Below are 27,834 nucleotides of genomic sequence, written 5' to 3'. Positions count from 1 at the left end.
GATCCTTTGATGGCTACTCAGATGTCCACTCTGACTGAAGCTCTTTCCACATTCCATGCATTTATGTGGCTTCTCCCCTGTGTGGATCCTTTGATGGATACTCAGATGTCCACTTTCACTGAAGCTCTTTCCACATTCCATGCATTTATGTGGCTTCTCCCCTGTGTGGATCCTTTGATGGGTACGCAGACTTTCACTGTGACTGAAGCTCTTTCCACATTCCATGCATTTATGTGGTTTCTCCCCTGTGTGGGTCCTTTGATGGGTACGCAGATGTGAACTTTGACTAAAGCTCTTTCCACATTCCATGCATTTATGTGGCTTCTCCCCTGTGTGGATCCTTTCATGGATACTCAGATGTCCACTCCGACTGAAGCTCTTTCCACATTCCATGCATTTATGTGGCTTCTCCCCTGTGTGGATCCTTTGATGGGTATGCAGATCTCCACTCTGACTGAAGCTCTTTCCACATTCCATGCATTGATGTGGCTTCTCCCCTGTGTGGGTCCTTTGATGGGTACGCAGATTCCCACTCCGACGGAAGCTCTTTCCACATTCCATGCATTGATGTGGCTTCTCACCTGTGTGGGTTCTCTGATGGATACGCAGATTCCCACTCTGACTGAAGCTCTTTCCACATTCCACGCATGTATGTGGCTTCTCCCCTGTGTGGGTTCTTTGATGGATATGCAAATCTCCACTCTGACTGAAGCTCTTTCCACATTCCATGCATGTATGTGGCTTCTCCCCTGTGTGGGTTCTTTGATGGATATGCAGATCTCCACTCTGACTGAAGCTCTTTCCACATTCCATGCATTTATGTGGCTTCTCCCCTGTGTGGATCCTTTGATGGGTACGCAGACTTTTACTGTGACTGAAGCTCTTTCCACATTCCACGCATTTATGTGGCTTCTCCCCTGTGTGGGTCCATTGATGGGTATGCAGACTGTCACTCTGACCGAAGCTCTTTCCACATTCCATGCATTTATGTGGCTTCTCCCCTGTGTGGGTCCTTTGATGGGTACGCAGACTTTCACTGTGACGAAAGCTCTTTCCACATTCCATACATGTATGTGGCTTCTCTCCTGTGTGGATCCTTTGATGGGTACGCAGACATTTACTGTGACTGAAGCTCTTTCCACATTCCACGCATTTATGCGGCTTCTCCCCTGTGTGGGTCCTTTGATGGATACGCAGATCTCCACTCTGACTGAAGCTCTTTCCACATTCCATGCATTGATGTGGCTTCTCTCCTGTGTGGATCCTTTGATGCTTACGCAGAGTCCCACTTTCACTGAAGCTCTTTCCACATTCCATGCATTTATGTGGCTTCTCCCCTGTGTGGATCCTTTGATGGCTACTCAGATGTCTATTCCGACTGAAGCTCTTTCCACAGTCCACGCATTTATGTGGCTCCTCTCCTGTGTGGATCCTTTGATGGGTACGCAGACTTTCACTGTGACTAAAGCTCTTTCCACATTCCATACATGTATGTGGCTTCTCTCCTGTGTGGATCCTTTGATGGGTACGCAGACATTTACTGTGACTGAAGCTCTTTCCACATTCCACGCATTTATGTGGCTTCTCCCCTGTGTGGGTCCTTTGATGGATACGCAGATCTCCACTCTGACTGAAGCTCTTTCCACATTCTACGCATTTATATGGCTTCTCTCCTGAGTGAGTTCGTTGATGTCTAGTTAGAGAACTTCTCGCAGTGAAACATTTCCCACAGTCCATACAGCTATGTCGCTTCTCCATTCTATTTTCCATTCTTCTACATTTATTAAACTATGCCAGAAGGTCACAGATATGTTCTCCTGATTTCCTCTTCTCAGTCTTTGTATTGCTCTAGTCCATTTGAATAAATAAATTACCAAGCCCCACTGTTTACAGCACAATCCTCCCTTTCCTCCTTAAATGCACAGCTATGGAGCTTGAAATATAATTTCTCCAACTTATTTCTTGTGAGTGCTGTGCAATTTCATTCCTGACTTAAGCAAAAGGGAAGTGTTCTTCTCAAGGTTCCTTCAGAGGTTACCTGCCAGAGAAATGAGAGGAAAATCTTATCAGGAGCAGAGCACAGAAATACCTCACTGAACAATAAGAACAATAGCTTAGTGCTGTAGCCAATGCAGGAGAAGAAGGGAGAAAGAGCGGTCCTATTGAGGAGAGCCTCTGCCTGCTGAGAAGTACTTTAACCCTTGCCCAACAAAGAGCAAGCCCTGCAAAGAGGGGAGAGTGGCCCACGATTCCCTGTATGGGATTACTTTCACTGCAGTGTGTTCAGTGTCATCCAATCTTTGTAAAGGAAGACTTGTAACAATATGCTCAGCGCAGAAAGGACTCAGATTGCAAAGCGTTTCCTGCCTGGATCCCGCTTCCTCACATCCCAACTCAGAACCTGAGTGACCACCTGTACGGGCAGACCATCCCAAGTGGTCAGTCTTGTGAGAAAAGTACTTCATTTCTTCCAACTGAAGCACATTTTGTCCTGACCCTCTCTTTCCCTGCAGGGCGATCCCTGCCCCACGTTTCTATAGCGAGGAACCTGGAGACATGGAGAGCACATTCGGCCACAAAGTCCCTTGACATATTGCATTCTTACAAAACCTATACCACAAAGGTGTGAAACATCAGGCAGAACAAATGCAAAGAAAAGAAAACAAAGCAAACTTCTACACCAAGACCACAAAAATGGAGATAGGGATGCAGACGCACAGGGTGGAAGGCACTCAGCCTAGCAGCAGGACACGAGAGAAGGGGGTAGAGGGAGGATGGGTGGGTGGACCCCCAGTGCTAAAGATCATGCTTCTGCTCTGGCTCAAGGTGTAGCAGGGACGCTATCAATTTCACCGCATCCACTACAGGCCCCTCTTCGGCCTCAGAGCCCATTTGCAGGGGTTTCATGGAGGATCACCTTCCAGGTGAGCTGAGGCTGTCGTCTGGGTAGTGCCAGGCTTGTTTCCTAAGCAGGACATTGCATAGCTTGTTTCACCAGGTAAATGGTCCCCCAATTCACCAGAGAGTTTATTGATCACATCCACAAGTACCATGGCTTTCTCCTCACAATTACTGCAGATTGCGGGGCCCACTTTGCCTCCTAGTTTTGGGGAGGGCTCTTCAGTCTCCTGGGAGTACGGCCACCTCCGAGTCCTGCTTATTGCCCTCCAACGTATTGGCCCAACTGAGAGCGTCCAGCAGGAGATTCATTATCGTTTGCATGACTGCTTTAATGGCCAACAAGGTGATGGGTTGGGACTGCTTACCTTTCCTGGGATGGCTCAGAACAGGCTTCTAATTGGCTACAACTGTTTATTTTAAATAGTGTCAATGTTTCATTTTAATGTGTGCGTTTTTTGGCTTTAAATGATATCCTGTGTTGCTTTTATTGTTAGCAGGAAGCAAGACAGATGAGATGATGAGATAACTCTGTAAATTGCAAGGCTGGGCCTTTGCCTTCTGAACGCCTTTGGCCTTTGCCGACCCTTGCGACCATCCCCTTTGACCCCTGGCACGGAAATTGCAAGGCTGGGCCTTCTGTGCCTTCTGAACCCCTTTGGCCTTTGCCGACCCTTGCGACCATCCCCTTTGACCCCTGGCACGGAAATTGCAAGGATGGGCCTTCTGTGCCTTCTGAACCCCTTTGGCCTTTGCCGACCCTTGCGACCATCCCCTTTGACCCCTGGCACGGCCAGATTGGGCACGGAAAAAAAGCAGGGCAAAGGGAGGGGCAGAAGGCACGCGGAGGGACAAGGAGGGGCAAAGGGGGATTTGAACCCTCTGCCATCTGTAGAGTGGCCTACAATTTTTGAAAAAACAAGCCCCCCTTCTGTGGCCAAAGCAACACTTTGTCACTACTTTATTTCCCAGATCACCAGACTAGGCCACAGCAACGTGTGGCAGGGGACGGCTAGTCTATATAAATACGAATGTAATGTTTGTGGGATTAACATAACTCAAAAACCACTGCACCAATTGCCGCCAAATTTGGCCACAAGACACCTACTAACCCAAGGAGTGACCATCACTCAAAAAAAAACCTGATTTTGTCATTTGAGAGTTTTAGTTTCTGGGATTTATAGTTTACTTATAATCAAAGAGCATTCTGAACTCCATCAATGATATAATTAAACCAAACTTGGTACACAGGACTCCCATGACAAACAGAAAACACTAGAAGGGTTTGGTGGACATTGACCTTGAGTTTGGGAGTTGTAGTTCACCTACTTCCAGAGAGCACTGTGGACTCAAACAATGATGGATCTGGACAAACTTGGTGTGAAAACTCAATACGCCCAAATTTGAACACTGGTGGAGTTGGGAGTTGTAGTTACTGGGATTTATAGTTCACCTACAGTGAAAGAGCATTCTGAACCCTACGAACAACAGCCTTGGGGCAAAGTTCCCACACAGAACCCCCATACCTAAGGCCATCCAGTCCAGCTCCCTTCACCAGGGCAAGAAAAACGTAATCAAAGCCCTCCTGACAAAGAGCCATCCAGCCATAGATATAGATAGATCTATATGATTCACGCACAGGGAGATATAGTATCATAGATTGGAAAGGGACCCCTAAAGCAGGGCAATTCTATGTTGCATGTTCCAGAGTGGGCAAACCAGGCAATCTCCACATCAACACTGACAAAGAAACAGCAAGAAATACTGTTTATCCACAAGCAGAAAGAAATTGCATATATTAGAAAGCAATACTTTCTAATTTATTTTCCAGATCTCCAGACTGGGCCACAGCAACGCCTGGCAGGGGACGGCTAGTGATTTCTCATATTCTGGATCAGAGAGAAAAGAGGAAGGAGAGGAGGAAGGGATTTCAGTGTGGCCTTGAATCGAAGAGAAGTCAGCACCGCTCACTGGTTTACCTAATACCCATGCCAACATAAAGGCAGATCAGATAGCACACCAACTCTTGAAGAACGGGAAACCCAACCTTGCCACCAAAGTAGGAAAGAAACCAATAGCCAGACAACCAGAGATTGAGAACAACAACCTTCATGAACCCTTTACATCCACTGAGTTGGACATGGCTCTCAACAAATGTAAGAATGGCCAACCAGCTGGCCTGGATGATCTACGGATGGAACAAATCAAGAACTTTGGCCCAAAAGCAAGGCGCTGGCTGCTGGAGCTGATGGACAACTGCACTGCATCCTGTCAGATCCCCAAAATCTGGAGGAAAGCAAGAGTCATCGCCATCTTGAAGCCAGGCAAAGACCGTAATGACCCCAAAAAGCTACAGGAAAGGCAAAAGCTGCACATCGCAAGTGCTGAACCTGACTCAGCACATAGAAGATGGCTTTGAAAGGCAGCAGATCACAGGAGATGTCTTCATAGACCTGTCCGCAGCCTATGATACTGTCAACCACCGCCTCCTCCTGAGGAAAATGTATACTATCACAAAGGACGACCACCTCACCCGCCTCATAGGAAACCTGCTACAACACAGGAACTTTTTTGTTGAGTTCCAGGGCCAGAGAAGCAGATGGCGGAAACAGAAGAACGGCCTGCCTCAGGGGAGCGTGCTTGCTCCATCCATGGTCAACATCTACACAAATGACCAGCCACTGCCAGAAGGGACAGAGAGTTTCATCTATGCTGATGATCGTGCCATCACTGCTCAACCAGGGAGCTTTGAGAAGGTAGAACAGAAGCTCTCTGAAGCTCTAGGTGCCCTTAGCGCCTACTACAGGGAAAACCAGCTGATTCCTGATACATCTAAAACACAGATATGTGCCTTTCACGTTAAGAACAGACAAGCATCCCAAGCTCTGAAGATCACCTGGGAAGGAATCCCACTGGAGCATTGCAGTGCACTCAAATACCTGGGAGTCACTCTGGACCGTGCTCTGACATACAAGAAGCACTGCCTGAACATCAAGCAAAAAGTGGGTGCTAGAAATAATATCATAAGAAAGCTGAATGGCACAACCTGGGGATCACAACCAGACACAGTGAAGACATCTGTCCTTGCGCTATGCTACTCAGCTGCTGAGTATGCATGCCCAGTGTGGAACACATCTCACCACGCTAAAACAGTGGATGTGGCCTTTAATGAGACATGCCGCATTATAACGGGGTGTCTGCGCCCTACACCACTGGAGATATTACACTGTTTAGCCGGCATTGCACCACCTGACATCCGCCAGGAAGTAGCAGCCAATAGTGAAAGGACCAAGGCAGAGACATCTCCAGCTCATCCCCTGTTTGGGTGTCAGCCAGCACGTCAACGACTTAAATCAAGAAATAGTTTTCAAAAATCGTCAGAGACACTCGCTGGAACACCCCAGCAAGTGAGAGTCCAAAAGTGGCAGGCTCAAACCCAGAACCTCAACCAATGGCTGATACCCAATGAGAGATTCCCCCCTGGGCACACAGAAGAAGACTGGGCAACTTGGAAAGCGCTGAACAGACTGCGCTCTGGCACCACGAGATGCAGAGCCAAGCTCAAGAAATGGGGCCACCAAGTGGAATCCACGACATGCGAGTGCGGAGAAGAGCCAACCACTGACCACCTGCTGCAATGCACCCTGAGCCCTGCCACATGATGCACAAGGGAGGACCTCCTTGCGGCAACCCCAGAGGCACTCCCAAGTGGCCAGATACTGGTCAAAGGACATTTAATCCACTACCAAGCCAGCAAACTTTGTGTTTTGTTTGTTTGTTTGTTTTGTTTGTTAAAAATGTAATACAACTGTCTGGTTACTCCTGACACGATAAAGAAATACTGATTTATCAAACATCCGCCTGAGGCCAAATATATGAGCTTGTTTGCAAAAAAACATTTATTTGAAAACTTACCAAAATATGACAAATCCAACGTTCAGTCGAAACCTCCTAAAATGGAGAAAGGAAGACAACATAAGAAAATGTTGGCCGAATGTACAGAAGTGATGAAACCACTGGAAATTCTGGATGGATTAATCCCTAGTGCCAATGGCAAGCTGGATCAACTAAAGGCCATCTTGAAGAGATCTCTAGTGGCCCCCAAAGAAGGACAATGGAAACTCACTGGCCTGAGAGAGGGTGGGATCTGTTTGGATGAGGGGAACGTTGGGCTTGAATCCCTCAGTCCATTGACCAAGTACCAAAACTGAATAGAGCTGGTTGTTGTTGTTGTTGTTGCTGTTACATTTCTATCCTGCCGTATCAAAGCGGCTTGACATGAAAGCATTAGTATGCAATTTAAAATATAGAAATATACAAACATCAAAACAGAATTAGACACAAACAACACTAAAAATAAATCACAGGTAACATCCATCTAAAGTATCCAAACACCACAACACCCCCTGACTTGATCTTCAAAACCTCCATCTTCAAAAGCCTGTCCGAATGAAAACGTTTTAGCCAGAAGGACAACAGAGAGGGAGGGGGGGGGGGGGAGGGGGCCATTCTGGCTTCCCAGGGCAGAGAATTCGAGCTGCGTGTCTCAGGCAACGTCCACACGCCCTATCTTTCAAGATCTGATCCCGGGTTATTTGGCTGCGCAGACTCACAGAATCCAGTTCAAGGCAGAGGATGTGGGGCCAGATCCTGGGAGAGAGTGAAGTGCGGATCCAGGCCGAGTCTTCAGAATTCCAATCTGGGCAAAGCCAGTCCCGTGAGCCTCGGTTCCAGCGACAGGGCTCCCAATGGTTTCCTTGAAGAGCGTGGAAAGCCAGCCTCTCCATCTGTCCTATCTGTGGGCACACCAGGCGGGTCTCACTCTTTGCCCTGGCCACCTAATTGGGGGAAGGGGCTTCCTCACCCCCCCCCCAACCAGGCTCCTTCCTTGGGACCACCACCCCTCTCCCCCCCTCCTTGAAGGGTCTGCTTTGGGCAGGAAAGGAAGGAAGGGAGGGGTGCTCCAGGGGGAATGAAGGGCTGCTGAGTGCCTGTCTGAGGGAGGAGGGGAGGGAGGGAGGGGTGAGGCCCCTTGGGCACTGCCCTCTGGCCCCCATGATCACCGCAGGGCACCAACCGCTGCTCTGGGCCAGAGTGAAGAGGGGGGGCGGGGGCGGGGCGGAAGAAAGCTCCACCTTGTCTCCTGTGGTATACGAATAATATAATATAATGTAATATGTTGTGTATACATATAATATTTATAATACTATAATACAATATAATCCTAATAATATAATATAATTTAATATATTGTGAATACATATAATATTTATAATATTATAACGTAATACAATATAATCCTAATGACATATTATAAATATATATTTTATAGGACATGCAATATTACAATACAATGGTATAGTACAATTTAGTAACATAATATTGACGTTGTACTATGTGAATAATATAATATAATGTAACATATTGTGTATACATCTAATATTTATAATATCATAATGTAATACAATATAATCCTGATAATATAATATAATGTAATGTATTGTGTATACATATATACATGTAATATTACTAATGATATTACAATACAATGGCATAGTACAATATAGTAATATATAATACTGATATTGTACTATGCAAATAATATAATGTAATATATTGTGTATACATATAATATTTATAATGTTATAATACAATATAATCTTAATAAGATAACTATATATATATAATAAAGGAGACCTCTCATGACCCACTTTACGTCCTGGTGTGGTTTGGCTGGGGATGGACCGTGGATTATGGGACTTGCAGTACCATTGCTCAATTCTTCACACCACTGCAACCCTCATCCAATTACCAACAAATACCAAACTTGGCACACTGAGTCTCCATGACGCACTCTACATCCAGGTGCAGTTTGAAGGAGGATGCACCATGGACGATGGGACTTGCAATACCTGCACTCCCTTCCTAAGACCATTACAACTGCCAACAATGATGGATAAGGACCACAATTTACACAGAGACCCAGCATGACCCACTCTACATCCTGGTGCGGTATGGAAGAATTTGACAATGGATGATGGGACTTGCAGTACCTTCACTCACTTACTGACACCACTGCCACCCTCATCTAATGACTGATAAAGACCAAACTTGGCACACAGAGCCCCCATGACCCACTCTACATCCTGCTGCTGTTTGTAGGAGGATGGCCCATGGATGATGGGACTTCAAGTACCTTCACTCACTTGCTGAAAATAATGCTGCCATTATCCAAAGACCAATAAAGACCAAACTTGGCATACAGAACCGCCATTACCCACTTTCTCTAATAACCCGGGCAATGCCGGGTCCCCAAGCTAGTTATAAATATATAAGACATGTAACATTACTAATATTGCAATACAATGGTATAGTACAATAGAGCAATATATAATACTGATATTGTACTATGTGAATAATATAATGTAATGTAATATATTGTGTATACATATAATATTTATAATATCATAATGTAATACAATATAATCCTAATAATATAATATAATGTAATACATTGTGTATACATATATACATGTCATATTACTAATGATATTACAATACAATGGCATAGTACCATTTAGTAATATATAAAACTGATACTGTACTATGGGAATAATACAATATAATGTAATATATTGTGTATACATATAATATTTATAATATTGTAAAGTAACACAATGGTAAACGATAAAATGGTAAACGATAAAATAGTGAAGAGTAGAGACATCAGATTGGCAACAAAGATCCATTGCCTAGTCCAAGCCATGGTATTCCCTGTAGTCATCGACGGATGTGAGAGCTGGACCTTCAGGAAGGCTGAGCGAAGGAAGATCGATGCTTTTGAGCTGTGGTGTTGGAGGAAAGTGCTGAGAGTGCCTTGGACTGCGAGAAGATCCAACCAGTCCATCCTCCAGGAAATAAAGCCCGGCTGCTCACTGGAGGGAAAGATACTAGAGACAAAATTGAAGTACTTTGGTCACATCATGAGGAGACAGGAAAGCCTAGAGAAGGGAATGATGCTGGGGAAAGTGGAAGGCAAAAGGAAGAGGGGCCGACCAAGGGCAAGATGGATGGACGGCATCCTTGAAGTGACTGGACTGACCTTGAGGGAGCTGGGGGTGGTAACTGCCGACAGGGAGCTCTGGCGTGGGCTGGTCCATGAGGTCACGAAGAGTCGGAGACGACTGAACGAATGAACAACAACAACAACACAATGGTTCTCAACCTGGGGTCCCCAGGTGGTTTTGGCCTTCAACTCCCAGAAATCCTAACAGCTGGGATTTGGTTTAACACAATATAGTCCTCATAATAATAATATGGTATTATACATATATATTTTATAGGACATGAAATATTACTAATAATATTACAATACAATGCTAGAGTTCAATAGAGTAACATAAAATACTCATCCTGCACTATGCGCATAATATAATACATTGTGTGCAAATGCCTCTTGTGAGCTGCTCTGAGTCCCCTTCCTTCCTTCCTTCCTTCCTTCCTTCGGGGTGAGAAGGGCGGCAGGGAGGTGTCATAAAGAAATAAATGGAGAGACTCAGAGTTGGAAGAGACTCCCAAGGTCCCCCAGCCCAGGAAGGAGGAGGACACAGCACAAGCCCTCCCGACAGATGCCCACCCAGCCTCTGCTGAGAGACCTCCCGAGAAGGAAGGAAGGAGGAGCCCCCCCCCCCCCCCCCCCCGCTGGACCCAGCCCAGGAAAGCCTCCCCAGTGTCCAGGGTGGTCAGGGCAGGAGAGAGTCGGGCGGGACCCGCGAGGCTATCCATTCCCACCCCCTTCTGTCAAGCAGGAAGGCGCCACCTGATCCTTCCTTACAGATGGCCATCCAGCCTCGGCTCAAACCCTCCAGAGAAGGAAGGAAGGAAGGGAGGAAGGAAAGAAGGAAGTGAGGGAGCTCCTCCGAACTCCAGGCAGTCTGGGGAGACCCCAAAGGCCATCCATCCTGACCCCATCAGGCGCAGAGAGAGAGAAGGGCGGCTGATCCAGGTGGTCAACAAAGAAAGAGAGAGAGAGAAGGATGGCCCGCTCTGGAGTGGGGAAGGCCGCGCTCACCTGGGGAAGGGGGGGGGGCAGCATGGAAGGAAGGGGAGGCAGGCAGGGAGGGAGGGAGGGGGGAGAGGCGGGCTCCGAGGCCGAGGAGGAGGGGGAGGAGGAGGGGGCGTTTCCCGGAGAGAGAGAGAGGCCGCCCCCCAGAAGACGGAGCCCAGGCCCAGAAGGAAGGAAGGGCCTTCCACGCAAAGGATCGAGGCCTACCCCACACTCACTCACTCACTCACCCGCACTCGGGCTCCTCTCTCGCCGGAAGAAGAAGGCCTCCTCCTCGCCACCCTTAGCTCCTCCTCTTCCTCTTCCTCCTTCTCTTTCTCTCGCTCCCTCCTCCGGAAGTGAGCTCACGGGGAAAGGCCTCGCCCGAGCCTCCCGAGCCTCTCTAGGACACGGAGGCCGGCCCCTCTCGCTGTACTTCCGCCAACACCAAACATGGCTGCCGCGCGGGGGCTGGGTGCCCAGAGAGAGGCGGGGCTTCTTGGCGGCACTGCGGAGTAGGGAACACTAGAGCCTCCTTCCTTCTCCTCCAAAGGCTCAGCACCGGCCAATAGGAATTCGCCGTCCTCATTGACGTCACCGGTCGCCAGGCAGAAACTCCCTCGAACCCATGTCTCCGCCCTTCCTTCTTCTTGTGCCCCTCCGAGAGGGAGGGCATTTTCCGGGATGCGCCAATGGGAATGGGCCTCCGCTCGGCGCGTCACCAGTCTCCAGGCAGAGGGAGCGAGCTTCCTTTCTGCGTCCCTGGAGACTAGGACGCAAGGGAAGAACAATGGCTTCCAACTACAGGAAGGAAAGGAGATTCCTCCTGAACATGAGGAAGAACTCCCTGACTAGGAGAGAGAGCTGTTCAGCAGTGGAACTCTCTGCCCCGGAGGGAGTGTGGTGGAGGGAGGCTCCTTCTTTGGAGGCTTTTCAACAGAGGCTGGATGGCCATCTGTCAGGAGTGCTTTGAATGCGATTGCCCTGCTTCTTGGCAGAAGGGGGTGGGGCTGGATGATGGCCCAGCAGGTCTCCTCCACCTCCAGGATTCTGTGACTCTCCCCCTTTGCCTCTCTCCTGGACCACCAGTGGGAGTGTGTCCCCATCCCTCCCTCCCTCCATCTTTGCTGGAAGGAGAGACCCAGACCCCCCAGTCTCTCTCTCTCTCCTGGGATGAGCCCAGGCCTCCTCCTCCTCCCTGACCCTCGCCCTCCGCCTGTCCCTCTCCACGGGGTCACGCCCCTCCCTCGGCCCCTCTTCTGGCTTGCCTCAGAGTGGCCGGTCCTTCCCATCGCTGGGCAGAGAGGGGGGGCTGCCCTCACCTGTGCCCCTCGCCCAGTTCCTCACCCAGCATCCCCAGCAAGTCACGCCCTGCGGCTCTCGTGAGGATCCCGGCCTTTCCCACCTCACCTCTTTCGGTCCCAAGATTCCTGGGCTCTTGGCAAGGCCACCACATGGGGTGAAGTGTCCCCACATTCTCCTCTCGCATTTCCAACGTTCACTAGAACTTCCCCCAGACATCGGAGAAAGCCTCTCTGGCATCAAGAAGAGAGAAGAGACGTGGTCAGAAGATTAGCAGGAATGTCTTGGTTACAGAGTATCTTGATTTCAGTCAGGTCTTCATGGGACCACGGTGGCGCAGGGGGTTGGACCCTTGTGCCAGCTGGACTGCTGACCTGAAGGTTGCCAGTTTGAATCTGCAAGATGGGATTGCGGATTCAAACCTTGTGGGGACTTGAGAGAAACCTGCCTCAGGTATTGCCCAGAGTCTCATCCAAGGCCTACTCAACCCAATCCACAAGCCTGTGTGAAGCTCCTGTGTAAGTTTTTTGTGAGGAGGCTCTGTGAGGGCAAAGCTGTTTATCTGCACGAGGAAGAAGCCCAGGAATGGTGTGTTAGGCCAGGAAGGAAGGAAGGGGAAGGCTGGGGGGGGGGGGGGGAGGGAAGCCCAAGGAAAGGGTCCCAAGAAGTAGGACATGAGGAAATCTCTTTGGAAGGGAGAGGGGGGGGTCCCTCGGGAGGGAAAGGAAGGGCACCCCTCCCCCAATATTCCCCAGAGGAGAAGGGAAGGCGCCTTTCCCATGAGGTATCTCAAACTGAACTGACACAGCCCTCCCCCTCTCTCACTAAGACCATCTTTTGACCACAAACCAGCCTCAGCTATGGAACACCTTCCCATCCCATGACTACTCAACCCAATCCACAGGCCTGTCCCCCCTCCCTCCCTCCCTGTGGGGTTGGGCTTCTGTTCTGCTCCCCTTCCGTCTCACTAAGAAGAGGCAACGACCCCCCAGTCTTTCTAGAGACGAGTCAAAGGCTTCTTCTCCCTGACCACCATCACACCCTGAGTCCCCCACTGGGGTGAGAAGGGCGGGGTATAAATGTAGAATAGCAATAATAATAATAATTTGTCCCTCTCCACGGGTTCACGCGTCTCCATCAGCCACTCTTCTTCCTTGCGTCAGAATAGCAGGTTCTTTCCATAGCTGGGCATTGGGGGGGGGGGGGGGGGGGGACTGGCTGCAAACACCCAACCGGAGAGTCGCCTTCCATGCTTCTCGCCTAGTTCATCACGCAGCATCCCCAGCAAGGAAAACCCTGGTCCCGTTGTGATTCTGACCTTTCCCATTTCATCTCTTTCATCCCCGATCTTTCTGGGCTCTTTGCAAGACCACAACGTATGATTTATTTACTTTTTTCATCTCAAAACATTTCATAAATAAGCATAACACTGATAAAATTGAGAAAGCACAAGCGACTAAATAGCTTTAGACCAAAAACAGGCAACAGCAGCTGCATTGTCTGTAGCCCTGAACCCTTCTTCCTCTGTGCATGAGGCAGGGCCCTGTGGACAAGCGCACAGATGCGGAGTTGCTTGTTCTGCTCCACGGTTGCACCCCGTGGAGGATTCTTCTGGGTTGTCCCATTTTGCCGGGTTGCCTTTTGACCTGCCCACTCCACTTCCAGGGGATGAAATGCCCCAACATTCTCCTCGCATTTCCACTGTTTCCTAGAACTTCCCCTAGACGTCAGAGAAAGCCTCTCTGGCACCAAGTTCCACTGAGACATCATTGCATTAAAAATACTTCCAATCATCCTCCAAAGGAGATGTCAAACTCTTTCTCCAAACCTCCTCCTTCGGTTCCAACTGAATGTGTGTTCCTCGTATATTCGCCTGCCCGTTCAACCCTCCCACACAACGGGTGCTTCATTGGAAGAGAGATCCCGTCCTGAGGGCTCAATGGGAAGGACCAGATGGCGTGGTTTGGAGTAAAAGGAGAAAAAGAGATGGTGTCTGAGGGTTAGAAGGAATTCCTTGGTCGTGAGGGTGAGTTTATGCTTTTAACTGTTATAATTGCTGTTTTGTATTTTATTATGTGGCATTGAATTGTTGCCAATTGGAAGCCGCCCTGAGCCCCCCCCCCCAAGGGGTTGAGAAGGGCGGGGTAAAAGTGTTCAAAATACATAACCAGGGCAACGAGGAGACTAAAGTCGTGGTGGTGCGTGGAGCTGAGTTTTGACTTTTTAAATGTTTTTACTGGAGGCACTTTTTTGAAGGAGGAACTCATTATGACCCCAACCAGGATCCTTTCTTCCAATATCTTCAGCCGCCTTCTTCTGAGGTAAATCTTCTTCTCAATAAATGGACACGAGTCTTGATTATAAAGAACTGGTCAAGGAGATATTTAATTAAGGATTCGCTGCCAATTCAAGGCACTGGCTTGCCTTTTTCTCCCTTCCGCTTTCCCCTGGGCTCACGAGCTAATTCCTAATTTAAAGAGGCCCAATTGACTCTGTAAACACGCAGGCTGAGGACTTCAACCCCCGGGTTCAGGGTCTCCACACACCAGAACCCAACTTCCACTCTTGTCCGCTGACTAAAAGGAACGCGCTCTTTCCAAACGCCTGCCCCGGCCGAGTGGCAGTTAGCTCCGCCCCTTTGGCTTCTCTAACTTGGATACATTCTCACAGCCGGTTCCGTCGCTATGGCAACGCCTCAGCTCAGGCGACACTTCAGCTGGCCTGCACTTACATCGTAACATTAATCAACATTTATGAAACGTACATTATAATTAGCTATTCGTTACAGCCTCTAACCAATGGCAGATAGCAAACCGCATGGCAGAGAAGGACGGGCACATACAAGCCACTCCCACCCTTCTCTCCAGATTCCGTCCCTGTCACACCCTATCCATCTTTTTCTACACCACAGTCAGGGGGTCACATGAACCCCAAAAACCATTCCGTGGCCGCCCCCTCCCCCTCTCCCTCCCGAGGAAGAAGCCCTTCCTTCTCTTCTCACCCTGTGGGTCTCTCCCCAGATGCGTTTTGGCCTTCACCTCCCAGAAATCCTCACAACTGGCCAACTGGCTGGGATTTCTGGGAGTTGTAGGCCACAACACCTGGGGAGAGACCCACAGGGGGAGACCCACTGCTCTAAGCTAAACACACCCAGCTCTTTTCAGACATTCCCTACAGCCCGTCTCTGGAGATATTCTGGCTTGTCCATATCCGCCTTGAGTTGTGCTGCCCAGAACGGGAGACAGAGCGATTGCAGGTGAGGTCTGAGCAAAGCAGGAGAAAGGAGGCCGTGACTTCCTTGGACGTAGACACCACGTCTCCTCTTGGCACAGCCGGGGATCACATTGGCCTTTGTGGCTGCCACATCACACTCTGGTTTTTTCAAAATAATTTTTATTCAAAGGCAAGAAAGAAAAACATGTCTACACAAATTACAATTTGGGGATTTTAAAAAAGGAATCCTTAACAAACGTGAAAGACTGAACAACACACACCCACATAATAAGAAGGAAACTAATATAACAACCAATCAACACAACTCTTGCCGCACGGGGATTTTTACCTGTATTTACTCACTTTAAATGCTGTTCTCTATTTACTCTTCCGTTTCTAAATATAGTAAACTCATTCCTAAAACTCACAATAAACAAATGTCCCCTCGTTGTTATAACTCGTGAATTATTAGTGGGTCCCAATCTCGTTTCATAGAATCCTTGAGTTGGGAGAGACCTCGTGGGCCATCATCCAGTCCAACCCCATTCTGCCAAGAAGCAGGAATATTGCATTCAAAGCACCCCCGACAGATGGCCATCCAGCCTCTGCTCCAAAGCTTCCAAAGAAGGAGCCTCCACCACACTCTGGGGCAGAGAGTTCCACTGCTGAACAGCTCTCCCAGTCAGGAAGTTCTTCCTCATGTTCAGGTGGAATCTCCTGCCTTGTGGTTTGAAGCCATGGCTCCATTGCGTCCTAGTAAATAAAGTTGCTCTCTCCGTGTTTCCCCAGAATTAAGACACTGTGTTATATTCTTTTTCAAGAAGACACGCTATGGCTAATTTTCAGGAGATGTCTTATTTGTATGTCCATGGCCAGGACTCAAGGGAAGAGGAGGAGGAGGAGGAGGAAGAGGCGACCCAGGGCTTGGTCCCTCCTTGGATGAGACAGACACTTTCCTCCCTTCCTACCTCAATCTTCCCCCCACTTTTCCCACACACTTTTCCCACCCCAGTCTTCCCCTTTTCTAGTTGCCCCCTTCCTATCCCATTCTGTCTTACTTTTCCAGAGACCCCCTTTCCACCTCACTTTCCCACTTTTTCAAACACTCCTTCCCATTCCAACTTTTTCCTGTTTCCAGTCCTTCTTTCTCACCCCCTTCCCAAGTCAGTCATTCCCACTTTTTATTATTCATATACACACCATTTTCCCCAAAATATATACTGTAGTTATAATTGTATTCTATTATTATTACATTTATTATTTTACTCTATCACTATTACATTTATTTTATTGTGTTAATATTATTTATTATTTTTCTCTATTTATTATTATTACATTTTTTATTTTACTCTATTTATTGTTCTTATTATTACACAATCTGGGGATCACAACCAGACACAGTGAAGACATCTGCCCTTGCGCTATGCTACTCTGCTGCTGAGTATGCATGCTCAGTGTGGAACACATCTCACCACGCTCAAACAGTGGATGTGGCTCTTCATGAGACATGCCGCATTATCATCAGTACATAACACAATCAGTAAACTAATCTCACGCTCAGTGTTCAGAGTTCCATAAATCCATTCCGTTCAGTCAATTCCTGTCCATCATCTGTGCCCTACACCACTGGAGAAATTACACTGCTTAGCCGGTATTGCACCACCTGACATCCGCCGGGAAGTAGCAGCCAATAGTGAGAGGACCAAGACAGAGACATCTCCAGCTCATCCCCTGTTTGGGTATCAGCCAGCACATCAACGACTGAAATCAAGAAATAGTTTTCTACGATCTACAGAGACACTCTCTAGAACACCTCAGCAAGCAAGAGTCCAAAAGTGGCAGGCTCAAACCCAGCACCTCAATCCGTGGGTGATACCAGATGAGAGACTCCCCCCTGGGCACATAGAGGACTGGGCGACTTGGAAGGCGCTGAACAGACTGCGCTCGAGCACCATGAGATGCAGAGCCAACCTCAAGAAATGGGGCCACACAGTGGAATCCACGACATGCGCGTGGGGAGAAGAGCAAACCACTGACCACCTGCTGCAATACACCCTGAGCCCTGCCACATGCACGATGGAGGACCTTCTTGCGGCAACCCCAGAGGCACTCCAAGGGGCCAGGTACGGGTCAAAGGACATTTAATCAGCTACCAAGTTTGCAAAATTTGTGTTTTTTTTAAATCTGTTTGTTTGTTTTGTTCTGTTAGAAATTTATTTTTATTTATTTATTTCGATTACTTCTACCCCGCCCTTCTCACCCCCAAGGGGGGACTCAGGGCGGCTTACAAAGAAGGCACAATTCGATGCCTATGTCAACTATACATGCATACAAAACAGCAAGTAAACAATTAACAGGTTAAAATCATCAGTACATAACACAATCAGTATACTAATCTCATGCTCAGTGTTCAGAGTTCCACAAATCCATTCCGTTCCGTCCATTCCTGTCCATCATCCAGGTCCTTCCTCTAGCTGCCAGAACGTCCCAATGCCTCCTGGTCCCACATCCAAGTTTTCAATTCTTTTCTAAATGACAAGAGGGAAGTCGCCGATCTAATCTCCCCGGGGAGTGAATTAATGTAATACAATGTTCTGGTGGCAGATGACACGATAAATAAATATGACTACATTTATTATTTTACCCTATTTATTATTAATAATACATTTAATATTTCACCCTATTTATTATTATTGGAAGGATACGTAAGCACATTTACACTGAAGAAGGTTAAAATAATGATTTAATCAGAGTTTGCCAGTCTTATCTCAAATTACCGTTTTATGCAAATATTCAGAAATATTTTTAAACTATAGATGCCTCAATTATTGTAATTTTATTGGTATCTATTTTTATTTCTATTCTTGAAATTGACCAAGAGCTGCTGCATTTCCCACCCTCAGCTTATACTGAAGTCAATAAGTTCTCCCAGCTTTTGTGCTAAATTAGGTGCCTCGTCTTATATTTGGTCAGCTTATAATCAAGTATATACGACATGTAGCTACTCCCCTGTGTGGGTTCTTTGATGGATACTCAGATGTCCACTCTGAATGAAGCTCTTTCCGCATTCCATGCATTTATGTGGCTTCTCTCCTGTGTGAATCCTTTGATGGGTACGCAGACTTTCACTCTGACTGAAGCTCTTTCCACATTCCATGCATTTATGTGGCTTCTCCCCTGTGTGGGTTCTTTGATGGGAACGCAGATGTCCACTCTGACTGAAGCTCTTTCCACATTCCATGCATTTATGTGGCTTCTCTCCTGTGTGGACCCTTTGATGGGAACGCAGCTTTCCACTCTCCCTGAAGCTCTTTCCACATTCCATGCATTTATGTGGTTTCTCCCCTGTGTGGGTTCTTTGATGGATACTCAGATGTCCACTCCGACTGAAGCTCTTTCCACATTCCATGCATTTATGTGGCTTCTCTCCTGTGTGAATCCTTTGATGGGTATGCAGACTTTCACTCTGACTGAAGCTCTTTCCACATTCCATGCATTTATGTGGCTTCTCCCCTGTGTTGGTTCTTTGATGGAGACGCAGATGTCCACTTACACTGAAGCTCTTTCCACATTCCATGCATTTATGTGGCTTCTCCCCTGTGTGGGTTCTTTGATGGGTACGCAGACTTCCACTCTGACTGAAGCTCTTTCCACATTCCATGCATTTATGTGGCTTCTCCCCTGTGTGGATCCTTTGATGGGTACGCAGACTTTCACTGTGACTGAAGCTCTTTCCACATTCAATGCATTTATGTGGCTTCTCCCCTGTGTGGATCCTTTGATGGGTACGCAGATCTCCACTCTGACTGAAGCTCTTTCCACATTCCATGCATTTATGTGGCTTCTCCCCTGTGTGGGTCCTTTGATGGGTAAGCAGATTTGCCCTTTGACTGAAGTTCTTTCCACATTCCACGCAATTGTACGGCTTCTCCCCTGTGTGGGTTCGTTGATGTCTAGTAAGATAACTTCTCGCAGTGAAACATTTCCCACATTCCATACAGTTATGTCGCTTCTCCCCTGTATGTGATTTTGACAAGGAATTGAGATTTTCCATTCTTTTACATTTATGATTCAAATATTATGCCAGAAGGTCACAGGTATGTTCTCCTGATTTCCTCTTCTCAGTCTTTGTTTGCTCTAGTCCGTTTGAATAAATAAAGTACCAAGCCCCACTTTTCACAGCACAATCCTCCCTTTTCTCCTTGAATACACAGCTATGGAGCTTGAAATATAATTTCTCCAACTTATTTCTTGTTCTTGTGAGTGCTGGGCAATTTCATTCTTGTCCTAAGACAAAGGGAAGTATTCTTCTCAAGGTTCCTTCAGAGGTTACCTGCCAGAGAAACGAGAGGAAAATCTTATCAGGAGCAGAGCACAGAAGTCTCTCCTTGAACAATAGGAACAATAGCTTGGTGCTGTAGCCAATGCCGGAGAAGAAGGGAGAAGGAGCGGTCCTATTGAGAAGAGCCTCTGCCTGCCGAGAAGAACTTTAACCCTTGCCCAACAAAGAGCAAGCCTTGCAAAGAGGGGAGAGTGGCCCACGATTCCCTGTATGGGTTTATTTGAACTGCAGTGTGTCCAGAGTGTCATCCAACCTTTGCAAAGGAGGGCTTCTAACAATATGGTCAGCGCAGAAAGGGCTCAGGTTGCAAAGCGTTTCCTGCCTAGATCCCGCTTCCTCACATCCCAACTCAGAACTTGAGTGACCAGCTGTACGGGCAGACCATCCCAAGTGGCCAGTCTTGTGAGAAAAATACTTCATTTCTTCCAACTGAAGCAATTTTTTTCCTGACCTCAGGCAGAACAAATGCAAAGAAAAAAACAAAGCAAACTTCTACACCAAGACCACAAAAATGGAGATAGGGATGCAGAAGCACAGGGTGGGAGGAACTCAGCCTAGCAGCAGGACACGAGAGAAGGGGTCTAGAGGAGATGGAAGGGTGGACCCCCAGTGCCACAGATGATGCTTCTGCTATGGCTCAAGGGGGAGGAGGGAGGCCATCGTGTTCACTGCACCCACTACGGGCCCCTCTTTGGCCCTGGGAGCCCCTTTGCGGGAGTTTCCTTGAGGGTCTCCTGCCAGTGGAGCTGAGACTGAGCCCCACTCAAAGCGTCAAGCAGGGGCTTCCGCCACAGCCGCCTGGAATCACCTTCGGGTTTGAGAAAGGCGGGGGAGAAATATCGTCAATAATAAACAAACACTTGCATTACTTTATGAGAAACACTTTATGATGTTTTTATAATGTTTTATACTGTTCATATCTAAGATGTATATTTATGCTTTTGTTGTCAGCTGCCCCGAGTCCCTCTGTGGAGGTCGAGATGGGGCGGGATATCAATGCCCAAAATATATAGACAAATGGGACTGGAATTGCCAACAAGAGGACTGGCTGGGCTGGCTTTGTTTTTGCTGCCATGGCTCAGAAGAGGCTTCTCACTGGTTCCAACTGGTTTCAACTTTTAATAGCGTCACTGTTTAATTTTAATGTGTGTGTGCTTTTGGTTTTCAGTGTGTTGCTTTGATTGGAAGCGGTTTCGGTCTCCTTTTAAGAGAGAGAAAGCGGGAGGGTGACTACAATGACCAAGGGTCGGGAGAACAATCCCTAAAATTACATCAGCACAACAACAGAGAGGAAACAAACAAGGACATCTAGTCACCTCTCAACAAAAGTTTGCTCTAGTCACTGTCAGGCCATTATATGCTAATCAAGGTGGTCAGTTGAAACATTCATACCTAGCTCCAGCAGACAAGAGTCCTTTGTCTCACCCTGGTCATTCCTCAGATATATAAACCCCTTTTCCTACTTCCAACAGAGCTCACTACCTCTGAGGATGCTTGCCATAGATGCAGGCGAAACGTCAGGAGAGAATGCCTCTAGAACATGGCCCTATAGCCCGAAAAAACCTACAACAACCCAATGGAGAAATGGCTTCAAAATACAGGAAAGGAAGGAGATTCCACTTGAACCTGAGGAAGAACTTCCTGAGTGCAAGGGAGAGCCCTTCAACAGAGGATCTTTCTCAGGGTGAAGGCCAGAGATGCAGGAGGGGAAATGAAGGCCAGAAGTCAAGAGGCAGGGCAGGGCTCTCTGGCTCTTCCAAAGGATCCGAGTCTCTTATGGTCGGATAAGGGAGTTGATGAAGGAGGAGGAGGAGGCAAGAGTATCTCTGGCGGGGAAGGAGGAGGAAGGAGGGAAGGGAGGGCTGCTGAGTGTCTTGTTTGAGGCCCCTTCCACACTGCCATACCATCCAGGTTATTAGAGATCAGAGAATCCATCTCGTCTGCTATGAGCTGGGTGACATAGATTTAATTATGGCATTTCTATGCCACCCTTCTCACCCCGAAGGGACTCAGAGCAACTTACATGATATACAGAAATACAATTTGTTATACTATTAGCATAGTACAATATGAGTATTATCTATTACATGTAATATTCCATGTAATATAAAATATATAATTATAATATCATATTTTGTTGTTCATTCGTTCAGTCGTCTCCGACTCTTCGTGACCTCATGGACCAGCCTACGCCAGAGCTCCCTGTCGGCCGTTACCACCCCCAGCTCCCTCAAGGTCAGTACAGTCACTTCAAGGATGCCATCCATCCATCTTGCCCTTGGTCGGCCCCTCTTCCTTTTGCCTTCCACTTTCCCCAGCATAATTGTCTTCTCTAGGCTTTCCTGTCTCCTCATGATGTGGCCAAAGTACTTCAACTTTGTCTCTAGTATCTTTCCCTCCAGTGAGCAGTCGGGCTTTATTTCCTGGAGGATGGACTGGTTGGATCTTCTCGCAGTCCAAGGCACTCTCAGCACTTTCCTCCAACACCACAGCTCAAAAGCATCGATCTTCCTTCGCTCAGCCTTCCCTAAGGTCCAGCTCTCACATCCGTAGGTTACTACAGGGAATACCATGGCTTTGACTAGGCGGATCTTTGTTGCCAGTCTGATGTCTCTACTCTTCACTATTTTATCGAGACTGGACATTGCTCTCCTCCCAAGAAGTAAGCGTCTTCTGATTTCCTGGCCACAGTCTGCATCTGCAGTCATCTTTGCACCTAGAAATACAAAGTCTGTCACGGCCTCCACGGTTTCTCCCTCTATTTTCCAGTTGTCAATCATTCTTGTTGCCATAATCTTGGTTTTTTTGATGTTTAGCTGCAACCCGGCTTTTGCGCTTTCTTCTTTCACCTTGATTAGAAGGCTCCTCAGCTCCTCCTCGCTTTCGGCCATCAGAGTGGTGTCATCTGCATATCTGAGGTTGTTAATGTTTCTTCCAGCAATTTTCACCCCAGCTTTGCATTCATCCAGCCCCGCACATCGCATGATGTGTTCTGCATACAAGTTAAAAAGGTTGGGTGACAGGATGCAGCCTTGCCGTACGCCTTTCCCAATCTTGAACCAGTCTGTTGTTCCGTGGTCAGTTCTGACTGTTGCTACTTGGTCCTTGTACAGATTCCTCAGGAGAGAGACAAGGTGGCTTGGGATGCCCATCCCACCAAGAACTTGCCACAATTTATTATGATCCACACAGTCAAAGTGTGGATCATATTATATATTATAATAATAAATATTATTACCAGTATTATATATATCACCCTTCTCACCCCGAAGGGGACTCAGAGCAGCTTACAAGATATACAGAAATACAATTTGTTATACTATTAGCATAGTACAATATGAGTATTATCTATTACATATAATATAAAATATGTAATTATAATATCATATTATTATATATTATAATAATAAATATTATTATCAGTATTATATATATCACCCTTCTCACCCCGAAGGGGACTCAGAGCGGCTTACAAGATAGAATATATTATACAATTTGCATGGTACAATATCAGCATTATTACATGTAATACTGTTGTTGTTCATTCATTCAGTCGTCTCCCATTCTTTGTGACCTCATGGACCAGCCCACGCCAGAGCTCCCTGACGGCCGTCACCATCCCCAGCTCCTTCAAGGCCAATCCAGTCACTTCAAGGATGCCATCCATTCATCTTGCCCTTGGTCGGCCCCTCTTCCTTTTACCTTCCACTTCACCCAGCATCATTGAATATAAACTATATAATTATAATATCATATTATTATATGTTATATTATTTTATTAATTTATTTACGACATTTATATGCCGCCCTTCTCACCCCGAAGGGGACTCAGAGCGATTTACAAGGTATATATACATACAATATATTATATTATTAGCATAGTACAATATCAGTTTTAAATATTGCTATATTATACTATACCAATTATACTGTAATATTATTAGTAATATTACATGTAATATAAATATATAATTATAATATCATATTAGTAGTAGTAGTAGTATATTGTTTTACATTATAATATTATAAATATTATATGTTTATACAATATATATTATATTATATTATTAGAATAGCACAGGAGACAAGGTGGAACTGTCCCCTGGCCTCCCCTTTCTTTGTCCAGAGCGGCAGTTGGTGCTGGGGGGAGGGGTCTCCAGCTGATGGCATATGCAGGAGAGAAGATGGCGCTATTATTATTATCAGTATTATATATATCGATCTTCTCACCTCGAAGGGGACTCAGAGCGGCTTACAAGATATATATAGACATAAAATATATAATACTATGAGCATAGTAAAATATCAGTATTATATATTACATATAATATTACATGTAATATAAAATATATCATTATGATATGTTATTATATATTATAATAATAAATATTATTATCAGTATTATATATATTTCATTATATATATATAATATATCAGTATTATATATATTATATATATTATTTATATATATATATATATATATATATATATAACGGTGTTCCATGCAGTCATGCTGGCCACATGACCTTGGAGGTGTCTACGGACAACGCCGGCTCTTCGGCTTGGAAATGGAGATGAGCACCACACCCCAGAGTCAGACATGACTGGACTTAACGTCAGGGGACTACTTTTACCTTTTTATATATATATATATATATATATATATATATATATATATATAATAGTAAAGAGTAGAGACATCAGACTGGCAACCAAGATCCATTGCCTTGTCAAAGCCATGGTCTTCCCTGTAGTCACCTACGGATGTGAGAGCTGGACCTTAGGGAAGGCTGAGCGAAGGAAGATCGATGCTTTTGAGCTGTGGTGCTGGAGGAAAGTGCTGAGAGTGCCTTGGACTGCGAGAAGATCCACCCAGTCCATCCTCCAGGAAAGAAAGCCCGACTAAAGCTCATTGGAGGGAAGGAGACTAGAGACAAAGCTGAAGTCCTTTGAATGCCACATCATGAGGAGACAGCAAAGCCTAGAGAAGGGAATGATGCTGGGGAAAGTGGAAGGGAAAAGGAAGAGGGGGCGATGGATGGCATCCTTGAAGTGAGTGGACTGACCTTGAAGGAGACCCTGGGGGTGGTGACGGCCGACAGGCAGCTCTGGCGTGGGCTGGTCCATGAGGTCATGAAGAGTTGGAGACGACTGAACGAATGAATAACAACAACTATACCACTATGTTGTAGTATTATTACTATATTGTACGACATTCCAATATGATAAACAGGATATGTATATACATGGCATAATATGATGAGTCTAGCCCAGGGGAGGGCAGGTGGGGCTGGCTGGCTGTCTGTCTTCCGGGCCCCCCCCCCCTCTCTCTGCCCGAGGATCCAGGCTGCTGGGAGGGAGGGGGGGGAAGGGAGAGGGAGGGAGGCCAAGAGGCGCAGGCACTGCCATGGCAACCCAGGGCCCAACAGGCCGCACAACCAGGAGGCGCCCCCTCCACAGACTGACAGACAGGCCTTCCAGGCTCCCTCCCTCCTTCCCGAAGAAGCCCAGGCCGCTCGCCCGCCAAGCCCGGAGCCCTGAGGAGGAGGAGGCAGAAGTCTGAGGGGAAAGCCAGGCCCCAGGGATGAGGATGGCGCCCAACGCCATCAGGACTCACCTCCTCCGCTCGCTCTCTCCTCTTCCCTCGTCAACAGGAAGCCCCACACCGGAAGTGAGGCGCTCCTCACGGGAAAGGCCGCGCCCGAGCCTCCCTCGCCGCTCTAGGAAACCCAGGCTGGGCCCCTCTCTCTCGCTGGACTTCCGCCCGGACCAGGCATGGCAGCCGCGGGATGGAGAGGGCCCAGAGAGGGGCGGGGCTTCGTCGCGGCTGTGGAGTAGTCAGGAACAGAGGAACCACAGAAAGAGCGCCTCCTTCCTTCCTTCCTTCCTTCTCCTCCAAAGGCTCAGCACCCACCCGCCAATAGGAATTCGCCTCCCTCTCCGACGTCACCGGTCTCCGGGCAGAAACTCCCCCAAAGCCTTTTCTCCGCCCTTCCTTCTCCCACTCCTGAAGAGAATTCCCGGGGTGCGCCAATGGGAATCGGCCTCTCCTCGTCGCGTCACCAGTCTCCAGGCAGACCCGCCCCCTGCGCCTTCCGGGCTGAGGCTCCCTCTGGCGGCTGCTGCTCCTGCTGCCCATTCCAGCCATTCAGAGAGAGGGAGGGAGAGGGAGGGAGAGCAGCCAGGCTGGAGATGGACCACAGCCTCACCCAAGGACCACTCAGCCCAATCCTCAAGCCTGGCCCTCCCTCCCTCCCTCCCTGTTGGGCTGGGCTCCTCTTCTGCTCCCTCCCTTCAGTCTCTCTCTCTCTGTATCAGAAATATTGGTTGAATGGATGCAGTTCAATATAGGCAGCTGGACCTGTAGCTTAGCAGGCCTCAGGGTTAGTTGGCCTCAGTGTGAGAAGGCCTCAGAGTGAGAAGGCCTCAGTGTGAGAAGGCCTCAGAGTGAGAGAAGCCCCAGGTTGAAGGCCTCAGGTGTCAATCTACTGTGTGAAGCTCCTGTGTCAGTTTGGTGTGTGAGAGGAGCCTCTGTGAGGGCAAAGCTGTTGATCTGCAAGAGGAAGAAGCCCAGGAATAGCCTGTTTGGCCAGGAAGGAAGGAAGGAAGGAATGGGAAGCCAACAGAAAGGGTCCCAAGGCTGAGCCCTGCCCTCCTCAGAAGCAGGGCAAGAGGGAGTCTGTTTGGAGGGAAGAGGAAGGGTCCCTCGGGAGGGAAAGAGGGGGCAGGGCCCACCCCCAAATACTCCCCAGAGGAGAAGGAGGGAAGGCACCTTTCCCATGAGGTATCTCAAACTGAACTGACACCGCTCTCCCCCCTCTCTCACTAAGACCAGCCTCTGGCCACAAACCATCCTCGGCTATGGAACATGTCTGAGGCCGGGCCAGGAAGGGGGGTTGCTGGGCGGGGTGGGCCCAGGAGGGGGTGGGCCCAGGAGAGAGAGCGGGGCAAGGAGGGGGCACAGTACGCCCTGAGGAGACATCATGGGGTTATCTATGGGCGATGGGCCGGAGGTGCCACTGCCTTGGTCCTTTCACTGTTGGTTGCTGCTTCCCGGCGAAACTGCAAGTCACTTCAAACAAATAGCCAACACCTGTAGGGAAAAGGTCCGCAAGGCTAAAGCACAAAACGAGCTCAGGCTTGCCAGGGACATTAAAAACAATAAAAATTGGCTTCTATTCTTATGTCAGTAGAAAAAGGAAAAACAAGGAGGCGATAGGACCTCTTCGAGGAGAAGATGGGGCAATGCTGACAGGGGATAGGGAAAAGGCAGAACTACTTAATGCCTTCTTTGCCTCGGTCTTCTCACAAAAAGAGAGTCTTCAACCTCAGCAAGACGGAGTGGATGAGGGATTGGAGGACATCCAACTCCAAATTGGGAAAGAAGTCGTCCAGGAATATCTGGCCCTCTTAATGAGTTCAAGTGCCCGGGGCCAGATCAACTACACCCCAGAGTATTGAAGGAACTAGCGGAAGTCATTTCGGAACCATTGGCAACCATCTTTGAGAGTTCTTGGAGAACGGGAGAAGTTCCAGCAGATTGGAGGAGGGCCAATGTGGTCCCAATCTTCAAGAAGGGAAAAAAGGACGACCCAAACAACTACCGTCCGGTCAGCCTCACGTCGATACCGGGCAAGATTCTGGAAAAGATTGTTAAGGAAGCGGTCTGCAAACACTTAGAAACAAATGTGGTCATGGCCAATAGTCAACATGGATTTATCCAAAACAAGTCATGCCAGACTAATCTGATCTCTTTCTTCGATAGAGCTACAAGCTGGGTAGATGCGGGGAATGCCGTGGATGGAGCGTACCTGGATCTCAGGAAGGCCTTCGACAAGGTCCCCCATGACCTTCTGGCAAGGAAACTAGTCCAATGTGGGCGAGGCAAAACTACGGTGAGGTGGATCTGTAATTGGTTAAGTGGACGAACACAGAGAGTGCTCACTAATGCTTCCATCTTGGAAAGAAGTGACAAGTGGAGTGCCTCATAAGAAGGTAAAAACGTGGATGTGGGACCAGGCCTTCGGGCAATTAG

General features: G+C 47.7%; 2 protein-coding genes and 2 pseudogenes across 15 annotated transcripts in view; 1 reads left to right on the top strand and 3 right to left on the bottom strand.

Annotated features, from left to right (window-relative positions):
• Positions 1-27,834, top strand: part of LOC132766262 (zinc finger protein 135-like) — a 457,616-nt gene that overhangs the window by 167,063 nt on the left and 262,719 nt on the right. The window lies entirely within an intron of this gene.
• LOC132766369 (zinc finger protein ZFP2-like) overlaps positions 1-27,834 on the bottom strand; it is a 252,056-nt gene that overhangs the window by 61,226 nt on the left and 162,996 nt on the right. For 2 of the 14 annotated variants that reach the window (XM_067464950.1, XM_067464963.1), the window contains exon 1: positions 11,194-11,239. The exons of 8 other annotated variants lie outside the window; for them this stretch is intronic. The gene's annotated coding sequence lies outside the window, so the exon portion shown is untranslated. Of the gene's footprint in view, positions 1-6,813; positions 6,850-11,193; positions 11,258-27,834 lie in introns of those variants that run through there. 4 more of the 14 variants (XM_067464948.1, XM_067464961.1, XM_067464956.1 and 1 more) reach the window with 4 other exon arrangements.
• LOC137096220 (zinc finger protein 658B-like) lies at positions 11-6,854 on the bottom strand (annotated as a pseudogene).
• LOC132766292 (zinc finger protein 850-like) overlaps positions 17,452-27,834 on the bottom strand; it is a 50,010-nt pseudogene continuing 39,627 nt past the window's right edge.

Source organism: Anolis sagrei, chromosome 2 (assembly GCF_037176765.1).
Source record: "Anolis sagrei isolate rAnoSag1 chromosome 2, rAnoSag1.mat, whole genome shotgun sequence".
Lineage (NCBI taxonomy): Eukaryota > Metazoa > Chordata > Lepidosauria > Squamata > Dactyloidae > Anolis > Anolis sagrei.
This window is presented reverse-complemented; position numbering and strand designations above follow the sequence as displayed.